The sequence below is a fragment of the Ranitomeya imitator genome, chromosome 1 (genome assembly GCF_032444005.1).
Source record: "Ranitomeya imitator isolate aRanImi1 chromosome 1, aRanImi1.pri, whole genome shotgun sequence".
NCBI lineage: Eukaryota > Metazoa > Chordata > Amphibia > Anura > Dendrobatidae > Ranitomeya > Ranitomeya imitator.
Genome location: NC_091282.1, coordinates 119443505 through 119456834, shown reverse-complemented (window position 1 = coordinate 119456834; position 13330 = coordinate 119443505).

The window sequence follows — 13330 nt, the reverse complement described above, 5'->3', positions numbered from 1 at the left end:
GCAAAAGGAGCCCCGACCAAGTATTGAGTGCATTTACTGAATATACATTTTAGTAGGCCAACATTTTGGATTTTAAAATCATTTTTCAAGCTGGTGTTATAAAGTATTCTAATTTACTGAGTTAATGGCTTTTAGGTTTTCATTGGCTGTAAGCCATAATCATCAACATTAACAAAAATAGACACTCAAAATAGATGACTCTGTTTTTAATGACTCTATATAATATATGAGCTTCATTTTTTGTATTTAAGAACTGAAATAATGTAACTTTTTGATGACATTCTAATTTTGTGAGGAGAACCTGCATGTATGTAGCATAAAAACCACTGACATTGTATAATGGGCTATATGAACCAGCAAGCTAGCACTCAGTTCTTGAATTTAATGTGTGATGAAAGCAAGAAAAATGAACAAATTTAAGGATCTAAGTTACATTAAACATTTCCAGAACAGAAGGTTTTGGATGATGTTTCTCATATGTGAGAGTATTTACCAAAAGTGGTCAAAAACACAACAACGGGTAAATGAATGACTAAGGCATGGGTGTTCTAAGCTCATTGATATGTGGGTGGAATAAATGCTAGTTTACCAGGTCAATACCACAAAAAAAGCTCTGAAACAGGCACAAACAGTAAAAAAGGGTATACTGGCTACAATAAAAAGGTACTGGGACAATCAGTACCATGTATTGGTTGGCATAGACACAAACTGGTCATAGTGCTACGCTGAATCATATCCACCACTGAAAGCACTTCCAGTAGACACATGTACATCAGAAGTTGACCATTGAGCAATGCAAGAAGGTGATATAATCTGATCTGAAGAATCCCATTTTTTTACGTCATAAAAATAGCCAGCTGTGTTTGCATTATTTATCAGGAGAGGAAATGACACCCGAGTGCGCTACGTCAGGATGTCATGCTGGTGGATGGTGGGGACTGCACAATATAAGGCAGGTGATCTTAAGGGTTTGACTGGTGGTTGAACCAACATATTTACGAATGTTTCAGAAGTCGTGCTTGAATCGCCTCTCTGAGCGTCAGAATGGAGATTTGCTCCAGCTGTCCAATGTGCTCATACCTTAAATGGAATGCTATTCATTTAAATGTTGGGCATGTAACTTGAATTGTACATTCTCTCTCATCGTTCACTATTGAAAACGCTTTATAGTTTTGGTAATATTGAATTTGAAAACAGCTTAAAGACTGCACCTTGATGTTTAGCATATACAGTACTCTGCAAAAGATTTAGGTAGATGTGTAAAATCTGGTGCAAAGTATGCTTCCAAAATTAGAAGTGTCAATAGTTGATTTTCATCAACTAACCAAACGCAAGTAAATGTGCAAAATTGTATCAATCAATCAATCATTTGAAATCTAAATCTAATAAATATTTGGCGTGACCACCCTTTGCTTTCAAAATAACATCAAAGCATCAATTCCTCTAAGTAAACATGCATGCAGTTTCAGTTTTTGAAGAAATTTGGCAGGGAGGTTGTTCCAACATCTTGGGGAACTAACCACAAATCTTCTGTGGATGTAGGCTTGTGCAGATCCTTGTGCAGACTTGATGATGTGGAGATCAGGGCTCTGTGGGGCTATAGCATCACTTTCAGGACTCCTTTTGCTTTTTTACCCTAGAGATGTTTCTTAATTACATTGGCTGTATGTTTGGAGCCAATCAGATGCCTTCCTTTTGGTATTTCATAGTGGATAAGTATCTGCTTGTATATCTCAGCATTGAGGAAATTATTAATCTTAACCAAATCCCCAGCTCAATTTGATGAAATGCAGACTCAAACTTGCAAGGAACCTCCACCATGCTTTCATTGTTGCCTGCAGTCACTCATTATTGTATCATTCTCCAGCCCTTCAGTGAATAAAATGTCTTCTGCTAGAGCTAAATATTTCATATTTTGACTCATCAGTCCAGAGCACTTGTTCCCTTTTTTTTGCTCCTCCGTTCCTATATTTTCATGCAAAGTTGAATCACTTGAGCTTGTTTCTATGTTAAAAGTGTGACGCCCAGGAGACCGGGATACCCAGCACCGGACCAATGGGGTCTGTCTCTTGAGGGGGATGTCACAGGTGGCTTGACCCGGTGCTGTGGCCTCAGGCAATGCACAGTGTAAGGGGTATCGTGAGGGGACAGGCACTTACTTGATCAGCAGCAGGTTCTCCCAGCGGTGACGATCCCGATCCTGGATAGATGGCTATTGTCCAAATGAAAGACTGAGGCACTGAAACGTTTAACCAGTTTACTTTAACATAAAAGGATTTACAACCAGTCCTGTCACCGGAGTCTGTATGGGAACTCTGAGTTACTTTGACCCTGCCGGGGTCTTCGCCTCTTATTGTACGCAATATCTGTGTGGCCCTGCTGCTGTATGTGAACTGGCTGCCGGCCCAATCTGTCCCCTCCGGGTCCTGGTTCGACGGGCAACCCGAGTCCTTTTATCGGCTTACCCCCTCCGGGAGTACCGCTGAACTCTGTGTCTGTTGCTGCGTCCGACCCTAGTGAAGCTGATATCACCTCACGTTTTTCCGGTTGCTGTATTATATATAATGAATACAGCCACGGATCCGGTATCCGTCTTTGCTCCTGTTCTGGGTAGTGATTAATGCTACCCGGTTCTCACAATGTCCCTTTTCTCTGTCCCTCTTCTCCTCAGGCCGGTGATTTGGGCCTGGAAACCGTCATAGGGCTGTTAGAAATTCAGTTGTATGACCTCTCACTTTCAGCTCCTTAGCCCAACTGCCCAACTGCCATTTCTTCTCTCAGACCAGAATGGATTAAGGGGAGTCTCTGGAGCTCCCCCTTCTGGCCGGAGGTGGTAGTGCAGTTTTGCTATCTTAATATTTGTGTTTAGTGTCAGTAACTATTTTTGTGGCAAATGCCCCTAGGGGTGCCACAAAAGTATAGTTTTGACAGCAATTTTTCTGTGATGACCACTTCTGGCAAGACTTTTCCAAATAGTAGATGGATGTTCCTGGGTCCCACTGGTTGCTGCCAGTTCTGAGATTATGGCACTGCTGGACATATTCCAATTTTAAAAGGAAATAAGCATGATGAAGTTGCCATTTCTTGGCACCGTCAAAGCTGAGAAACACAGGCAAGTGCTTTCCAGATGGTATTGCATGATGAACAAGGGTCTGATTGGCTCCAAACATATTCTGCAGCAGAACAACAACCACAAACATACAGTCAATTTCGTTATGTGTCATCTTAAGCATAAAGAAAGCAAGAAGTCCTGGAATTTATAATATTACTTTCATAAAACTATGATCTCAGCATTGAATCTGTCTAGGATTATATGAAGATCATAGAATCATTGAATGTTAAAGTTGGAAGGGGCCTCCAGGGTCATCATGTCTAACCTCCTGCTCAATGCAGGATTCACCAAACCATCTCAGACAGATGTCTGTCCAGCATCTGTTTGAAAACTTCAATTGAAGGAAAACTCACCACCTGTTGTGGCAGCCTGTTCCTTTCATTGATCACCCTCACTGTCAAAAAGTTTTTTCTAATATCTAAATTGTATCTTCTCTCTTTCAGTTTCATTCCATTGCTTTTCATGGTTCCATATGCAAATGAGAATAAGGATGATTTCTCTACACTGTGACGTCCCTTCAGATATTTGTCAGCTATTAAGTCTCCTCTTAACCTTCTTTTTTGCAAGATAAACATTCCCAGATCCCTTAACTGTTCCTCGTAGGACATACTTTTGCTCTCCTCTGACCTTGCTCCAGTTTTTCATTGTCTTTTTCAAATGTGGTGCTCAGAACTGGACACAGATGAGGCCTGACCAAGGAGGAGTAGAGGAGAATAATTGCTTCAAGTGATCTAGACTCCATGCTTCTCTCTAAATACATCCTAGAACTGTGTTTGCCTTTTTTTTGCTGCTGCATCACACTGTTGACTCAAGTGCAGTCTATGATCTGTTAGTATGCCCAAGTCTTTTTCACACTTGTTGTTGCTTAGTTCTATTCCTCCCATTCTATAATTGTAATTTTTCCTTTTTCTTTCCCAGATTTTGATTCTTACATTTCTCCCTGTTAAATACTATTCTATTACTCGCTGCCCATTGTTCAAGCTTATTAAGATCCTTCTGAATCCTTTCTGTGTCTTATTTAGTGTTAGATATCCCTCCTAGCTTTGCATCGTCTGCAAATTTGATCAGTTTACCTTCAGTTCCCTTATGTAGATCATTTATAAAAATGTTGAAAAATGCTGGGGCCAGTACAGTGAGGAGCAAAATGGTAACAATGTTTTGAACTTTTGACTGTCAGGCTTCATATCTCACCATCCACTACAGGTTCTAACTTGAAAATCTAAATAGCAGAGGAAGGTGAATAGCGGCACCAATGTTGAAACATGTTATCCTTTGTAACGAGGAGTTGAGCCAGATTATATAGCCTTTATCAGCATAAATGTCCAAATTGGAGGTGTTCAGGATAAATCAACATGTAGATATAAATAATTCAGAAAAAAGAATGCGGCACTCAGCATGGCAGCTTGAATGAAAAGTCCTTTATTTCATGACTTTCATCTTAGATGGTAAGATGAAGAGGGGTGCTGGGAGAGAGGAGAAAGGATGACGGCTGTTTTGCATTACCACGCTTCAACGGGTCCGGTAGATCAGTCCAGGACCTAGAGCTGACAGTCACACGTAGTGGAGGAATATCTTGGCACCATCAGAATGGTAGCAGCTAACTTCGTGGAAACAACCCTGAACGTCTGAGGCCTAGGGCCTGGTAAGGAATGGAAGAGCCATTTCTCGACTTCACCTTCGGAAAGGAAAGCGGGCGGGGGAACTCCTGAAGTGGGTTAGTCTAACCAGTAAGGAAGCTGCCGGACTGGCAGATACAGTGGATATTCTTGGAGGAATGAGGGACAGTACATGGAATGGAATGGTGAGAATCTTGTGCTGTTTCTGTGACTAAACTGGATGAGCTGAGTAAAATTGTTTTGTTGAAGGTGAACCTGGACTCTGACTGTCATTGCGTGGTGTTAAAGGAAAAAGGATTCTCGGCAGTGTGAAATGGACCTTGACTTGCAAGTGAGTGAACTACTGTGTGTTAATAGAGCAAAGGGCCAGGGGGTGCCAGTGTTGCGACTCTCAACTATGACTACCCCCCAGGCCTCCGTTTCAATTGGTGTAGTATGGCAGGATCCAGGCACCTTGCATGCGGAAAGCGGAGGTACCACTAGTATGACAAAGATGGTGGAAAATGGCACCCATACTATGACAAAGATGGCAGAAAATGGTGCAGAGACTGAGAACAACTCTAGCTCTGCCCCTCATGGGCATCCTAACCTGAAACTGGCATGAAATTCTGCAGGGCAAAGAAAGTGGCCCAAGTCTGAGATGCATCCCTCGGTGAGCAGTGCCCATCCATGGTGGGCGCAACAAAAGAAAAGGAAGCCTTGCCCCTTGCAGCAGATTCCCCAGGGGTGGCAGAGTCCGATGTTGAATGGGCAGAGTAGCCGGCAGCGGCTCCACCCTGGAAAACCTCGTGTGCAGCTGCATGTCATCATTGCGAGCTACGGCACCAGCACCAATGGCCCACTCCTGCACTCGATGATGCGGCGGTGGTCGCTGCATAGAGTGGAAGTGGTGACAGGCAGAGGAAAGGACTCTGCCGAAAGGCTGTGGAGAACATCTGACGTCGATGACAAGTATTGGCCAAACAGATTCCCATTACTGGAGAGCAGTGCTAGTGGCTGTCAGTCCCAGAGCGTCATCATGTGCCTAAGGTGATTGAACTGGAAGAGCCTGTTCTTGAGGAGCTTGACCTTGGAGAGCCGGAGCCTGAAGCGGAAGAACCTGAGCCAGAAGGTGCGACAGCTGTACTGGTGGAGTCTAATGGTTGTGGAGTGATCACGGCCAGGATGCTGGAACAGTGAGAGCGGAACGATGAGCAGGTGGTGAGTGAACCTCGATCCCAAACCCCGGAGCGCAGACCCATCTTCACATGCGCTCCGTCCCTCAGTCCATCAACTTTTTACCAAGTAGGAGAGGGTCCCTTCCCATCCCCTGGGCAGGCAGTATGGATAGCGGAGGTAATTGAAGGGAAGAAAAAGAGAAAGAGAGAAATCTGGGTGGAGCTGTGTTGACCTAAGGGGGGCGCAGTGGCAAGACGATGGACCAGCGGCCTGCTGGTGCATACCAATCCGTCCCATTGGTATGGCTTTATCTGTGAGGTCTACGCGGACGATAAGGTCTATGATAACGCCAAGTCTGTCAAATTCCAGAGACCCCTGAGGGAAGGAGACCAGGTTACTTTTATTAAGGAGGATAGACCCCGAAGTTATTTTGTCATAGCAGTTGCCCTGCTACTCCCAGAGGATGACCCGGAAATGTGTGAGCACCAGGAACGGGTTCAGGTGTCCTCACGTTCTCTGCCTGATGCCCGACTGGGCTCAGCATCTCCCTTATTATTGGCACTGGTGGAAGTGACACCTGCGGTGACTCCAGAACTACCATCACCCCCTGGAGCACGGGCACGGAGCCCGCTGTGGGACAGAGCAGTACAGGACCGCCAGGACAAAGACTGGCAATGGTCCTTTAAGAAGGAAAGTTGTGCCTGTTGCACTGATTGATAACAGAGTACAGAGTGGCATGGGATGCGTGTCGCTGGAGTGACGCTTGATTCATTTAAAGGAGTAGTGCTTGCTGCACCTGAGAAGAACATGGGACTGTTCCGCAACCCTGTAGACAGAGGAGCCCTGTAGCACTGGAGCCTGGTGCAGAGTTGAGTGTGGCTGGAGCGGCCACATTTCAACATTTATGTAGAACATTATTCTTCACCTACCCCAAGATTTATTGCGCAAATTGCGCTTCCCTTGCTGGATTGCAGGATCTCTGTTGTGAGTTCTGTTTTTGGGCTCCCTCTGGTGGTTACTGATGGTACTGGGTGATTTGTGTTCTGCTGTCTCTGGTGTCCACCTGTTCTATTAGGATTTGGGAGTTTCCTATTTAACCGGGCTTTCTTGTCATTTCCCCGCCGGCTATCAAGGTTATCAGAGTGTTTTGTTACCTCAGCTTCTGGCTTCAGTAATCTTCAGGACAAGCTAAGTTTTTGATTTTCTTGTTCCACGTTTTGCTTTATTTTTGTCTTGTCCAGCTTGCATATAATTGTTTCTTTGCTGCTGGTTGCTCTAGTGGGCTGTAATTGCTCCTCATGTTCCATGAGTTGGAACATGAGTTCAAGTAATTACAGGATTTTTTTTTTGAAGGGTTTTTTGCTGACCGCGCAGTTTACTTTTGTATCCTCTGCTATCTAGTTTTAGCGGGCCTCATTTTGCTGAATCTGTTTTCATACTGTGTATGTGCCTTCCTCTCATTTCACCGTCATTATATGTGGGGGGCTGCTATTTCTGTGGGGTATTTCTCTGGAGGCAAGAGAGGTCTGTGTTTCTTCTAATAGGGGAAGTTAGATCTTCGGCTGGTGCGAGACGTCTAGGATCAACGTAGGCACGTTCCCCGGCTATTGTTATTTGTGTGTTCAGGTTTAGGGTCGCGGTCAGCTCAGGTTCCATCACCCTAGAGCTCGTTGGTGCTTGTCCTTTTGTGATTCCCTGCCATTGGAATCATGACAGTATAGCCGGCCCAAATGTTTGGGCTGAAGTAGGAGGAAAAGTAGTCTGAGGAAGTTTTTTTTTTTTTTCTCTCCTCTGAGGTTGCTGCCTAGCCTTAATTGCAGCCTGGCTGATTTTTTTTTTTCCTCCTCTTAATCCTTGAATGGTTCTGACCTTAGCTGTTTATCATGGACGTCCAGAGTTTAGCTTCCAGCTTGAATAATCTTGCTGCTAAAGTTCAAAATATACAAGATTTTGTTGTACATGCTCCTATGTCTGAACCTAGAATTCCTATTCCAGAGTTCTTTGCTGGAGATAGATCTAGTTTTCTGAATTTTAGGAACAATTGCAAGCTGTTCCTTTCTTTGAAATCTCGCTCTTCTGGAGACCCTGCTCAGCAGGTTAAGATTATTATATCTTTCCTGCGGGGTGACCCTCAAAATTGGGCATTTGCATTGGCACCAGGGGATCCTGCGTTGCTTAATGTGGATGCGTTTTTTCTGGCATTGGGTTTGCTCTATGAGGAACCTAACCAGGAGATTCAGGCTGAAAAAGCTTTATTAGCTCTCTCTCAGGGGCAAGATGAAGCAGAAATATATTGTCAAAAATTTCGGAAATGGTCAGTGCTTACTCAGTGGAATGAGTGCGCCCTGGCTGCAAAGTTCAGAGATGGCCTTTCTGAGGCCATTAAAGATGTTATGGTGGGGTTCCCTGCGCCTACGGGTCTGAATGAGTCTATGACTATGGCTATTCAGATTGATCGGCGATTACGGGAGCGCAAACCTGTGCACCATTTGGCGGTGTCTTCTGAACAGGCACTTGAGACAATGCAATGTGATAGAGTTCAGTCTAGAAGTGAACGGCAAAACTATAGGCGGAAAAATGGGTTGTGCTTTTATTGTGGTGATTCAGCTCATGTTATATCAGCATGCTCTAGACGCACAAAAAAGGTTGATAAGTCTGTTGCCATTAGTACGTTACAGTCTAAGTTCATTCTGTCTGTGACTCTGATTTGCTCATTATCATCCATTTCCGTCGATGCCTATGTAGATTCAGGCGCTGCCCTGAGTCTTATGGATTGGTCATTTGCCAAGCGATGTGGGTTTAGTCTTGAGCCTCTGGAAGTCCCTATTCCTTTGAAGGGAATTGACTCTACACCTTTAGCTATGAATAAACCTCAGTACTGGACACAAGTGACCATGCGTATGACTCCCGTTCATCAGGAGGTGATTCGTTTCCTGGTATTGTATAATTTACATGATGTTCTAGTACTTGGTCTGCCATGGTTACAAACTCATAATCCAGTCCTTGACTGGAAAACAATGTCTGTGTTAAGCTGGGGATGTCAGGGGGTTCATGATGATGCACCTCCGATTTCTATCGCTTCATCTACTCCTTCTGAGGTTCCTGTATTTTTGTCTGATTATCGGGATGTTTTTGAGGAGCCTAAGCTCAGTTCGCTTCCTCCTCACAGGGATTGCGATTGTGCTATAGATTTAATTCCTGGTAGTAAATTTCCTAAAGGTCGTTTGTTCAATCTGTCAGTGCCAGAGCATACTGCTATGCGGGATTATGTTAAGGAGTCCTTGGAAAAGGGACATATCCGTCCATCTTCGTCCCCTTTGGGAGCAGGTTTTTTTTTCGTGGCCAAAAAAGATGGGTCCTTGAGGCCTTGTATAGATTATCGTCTTTTGAATAAGATTACCGTAAAATATCAGTATCCTTTGCCTTTGTTGACTGATTTGTTTGCTCGCATTAAGGGGGCTAAATGGTTCACTAAGATTGATCTTCGGGGTGCGTATAATCTTATACGAATAAAGCAAGGTGATGAGTGGAAAACCGCATTTAATACGCCTGAGGGCCATTTTGAGTATTTGGTAATGCCTTTCGGACTTTCTAATGCTCCTTCAGTCTTCCAGTCCTTTATGCACGATATTTTCCGTGAATATCTGGATAAATTTATGATTGTGTATTTGGATGATATTTTGGTTTTTTCTGATGACTGGGAGTCTCATGTTCAGCAGGTCAGGAAGGTGTTTCAGGTCCTGCGGGCTAATTCCTTGTTTGTAAAGGGCTCAAAGTGTCTCTTTGGAGTCCAGAAGATTTCTTTCTTGGGGTATATTTTTTCCCCTTCTACTATTGAGATGGATTCCGTCAAGGTTCGGGCTATTTGTGACTGGACGCAGCCTGCATCTCTTAAGAGTCTGCAGAAGTTCTTGGGCTTTGCTAATTTCTATCGTTGTTTTATAACTAATTTTTCTAGTGTTGTTAAGCCTTTGACGGATTTGACTAAGAAGGGTGCTGATGTTGCTGATTGGTCTCCTGCGGCTGTGGAGGCCTTTCAGGAACTTAAACGCCGGTTTTCTTCTGCTCCTGTGTTGCGTCAGCCTGATGTTTCGCTTCCTTTCCAAGTTGAGGTTGATGCTTCCGAGATTGGAGCGGGGGCGGTTTTGTCACAGAGAAGCTCCGATTGCTCGGTGATGAAGCCATGTGCGTTCTTTTCTAGAAAATTTTCGCCCGCTGAGCGGAATTATGATGTGGGTAATCGGGAACTTTTGGCCATGAAGTGGGCATTTGAGGAGTGGCGTCATTGGCTGGAGGGTGCTAGACATCGTGTGGTGGTCTTGACTGATCACAAAAATCTGATTTACCTTGAGTCTGCCAGGCGTCTGAATCCTAGACAGGCTCGTTGGTCACTGTTTTTCTCTCGTTTCAATTTTGTGGTTTCATACCTGCCAGGTTCAAAGAATGTGAAGGCGGATGCTCTTTCTAGGAGTTTTGTGCCTGACTCCCCTGGAAATTCTGAGCCCACTGGTATCCTTAGGGATGGGGTGATTTTGTCGGCCGTCTTCCCAGACTTGCGACGTGCTTTGCAGGAGTTTCAGGCGGGTAAACCTGATCGTTGTCCGCCTGAGAGACTGTTTGTTCCGGATAGTTGGACCAGTAGAGTCATCTCCGAGGTCCATTCTTCTGCGTTGGCAGGTCATCCTGGAATATTTGGTACTAGAGACTTGGTGGCCAGGTCTTTTTGGTGGCCTTCCTTGTCGAGGGATGTGCGTTCTTTTGTGCAGTCTTGTGAGGTTTGTGCTCAGGCTAAGCCTTGCTGTTCTCGAGCCAGTGGATTGTTGTCACCTTTGCCTATCCCGAAGAGGCCTTGGACGCACATTTCCATGGACTTTATTTCGGATCTCCCTGTCTCTCAAAAAATGTCTGTCATCTGGGTTGTGTGTGACCGCTTTTCTAAAATGGTTCATCTTGTACCCTTGCCTAAGTTGCCTTCCTCCTCTGAGTTGGTCCCTCTGTTTTTCCAAAACGTGGTTCGTTTGCATGGGATTCCGGAGAACATCGTTTCTGACAGGGGATCCCAGTTTGTGTCTAGATTTTGGCGGACGTTCTGTGCTAAGATGGGCATTGATTTGTCCTTTTCGTCTGCATTCCATCCTCAGACGAATGGCCAGACGGAGCGAACTAATCAGACCTTGGAAACTTATTTGAGGTGTTTTGTTTCTGCTGATCAGGATGACTGGGTTACCTTTTTGCCGCTGGCCGAGTTTGCCCTTAATAATCGGGCTAGTTCTGCTACCTTGGTTTCTCCTTTCTTTTGTAATTCGGGGTTTCATCCTCGTTTTTCCTCTGGTTAGGTGGAGCCTTCTGATTGTCCTGGAGTGGACATGGTGGTGGATGGGTTGCATCGAATTTGGAGTCATGTGGTGGACAATTTGAAGTTGTCCCAGGAGAAGGCTCAGCAGTTTGCTAATCGCCGTCGCCGCGTGGGTCCTCGACTTCGTGTTGGGGACTTGGTGTGGTTGTCTTCTCGTTTTGTTCCTATGAAGGTCTCTTCTCCTAAGTTCAAGCCTCGGTTCATCGGTCCTTATAGGATCTTGGAAATTCTTAACCCTGTGTCGTTTCGTTTGGATCTCCCGGCATCGTTTGCTATTCATAATGTGTTCCATTGGTCGTTGTTGCGGAGGTATGAGGTACCTGTTGTTCCTTCGCTTGAGCCTCCTGCTCCGGTGCTGGTGGAGGGAGAATTGGAGTATGTTGTAGAGAAGATCTTGGATTCTCGTGTTTCCAGACGGAAACTCCAATATTTGGTCAAGTGGAAGGGTTATGGTCAGGAGGATAATTCTTGGGTGGTTGCCTCTGATGTTCATGCTGATGATTTGGTCCGCGCTTTTCATAGGGCTCATCCTGGTCGCCCTGGTGGTTCTCGTGAGGGTTCGGTGACCCCTCCTCAAGGGGGGGGTTCTGTTGTGAGTTCTGTTTTTGGGCTCCCTCTGGTGGTTACTGATGGTACTGGGTGATTTGTGTTCTGCTGTCTCTGGTGTCCACCTGTTCTATTAGGATTTGGGAGTTTCCTATTTAACCGGGCTTTCTTGTCATTTCCCCGCCGGCTATCAAGGTTATCAGAGTGTTTTGTTACCTCAGCTTCTGGCTTCAGTAATCTTCAGGACAAGCTAAGTTTTTGATTTTCTTGTTCCACGTTTTGCTTTATTTTTGTCTTGTCCAGCTTGCATATAATTGTTTCTTTGCTGCTGGTTGCTCTAGTGGGCTGTAATTGCTCCTCATGTTCCATGAGTTGGAACATGAGTTCAAGTAATTACAGGATGGTTTTTTTGAAGGGTTTTTTGCTGACCGCGCAGTTTACTTTTGTATCCTCTGCTATCTAGTTTTAGCGGGCCTCATTTTGCTGAATCTGTTTTCATACTGTGTACGTGCCTTCCTCTCATTTCACCGTCATTATATGTGGGGGGCTGCTATTTCTGTGGGGTATTTCTCTGGAGGCAAGAGAGGTCTGTGTTTCTTCTAATAGGGGAAGTTAGATCTTCGGCTGGTGCGAGACGTCTAGGATCAACGTAGGCACGTTCCCCGGCTATTGTTATTTGTGTGTTCAGGTTTAGGGTCGCGGTCAGCTCAGGTTCCATCACCCTAGAGCTCGTTGGTGCTTGTCCTTTTGTGATTCCCTGCCATTGGAATCATGACAGATCTCAACCCTGAGGGGTTATATGCCCTTGGACTGAAAATGGACTTTATGTGGTTACTGCAAAAGACTGTGTTCTAGTTTGCTTAACCTGAACTTTATTCCTAGGTAAGGGCAGCATACGTGCGTTAAAGGGCAATACTCCATGCAAAGGAGGGTTGGGGAAGAACTCAACCAGGAGCACCTGATGAACTAGCCATGTCAAGTTCACATGGATTGTATCTTGTAGGACTGTGGTGAGTCCTAACGTAAACTGTGTACGTGCTCAAATCAAGGAGGACTGTAGGCATGCTCCTGCCCAGGGCATGCTGCTGGCCAAAAAGTCAGACGTGAACGTTAAAAAAAATGGACTCCGATAGAAAAAAGAAACATTTATTTCAGCTGAATACGTTTTAACATACAAAAAAAGATAAAGAGAAAAAAAAACTGACTCTTATGTAGAGCAAAAGGACTGTCTTATAGCTAAATGTGTTTTATATAAAAAAATTGTGTGTGTTGGATATTAAAATTGAATTAAACCGGCACTGAATGGTCAGTGAAAACCATGTGTTAAGGAGGGAGGTGTGTAAGCGGTGTACGAGAGCTAGTTTGTGCCCCACTCTCCTTGCTCATGTTCATGTGTCCCTGCAAAACTGGTATATCTGATATCTAATATATAAAGCTGAATGTGTGTGTGTGTGTATGTATGTATGTATGTCCGGGATTGGCATCTGCACCGTCACAGCTACAGCCACAAAATTTTGCACAGTCACACGTCTGGACCCCGAG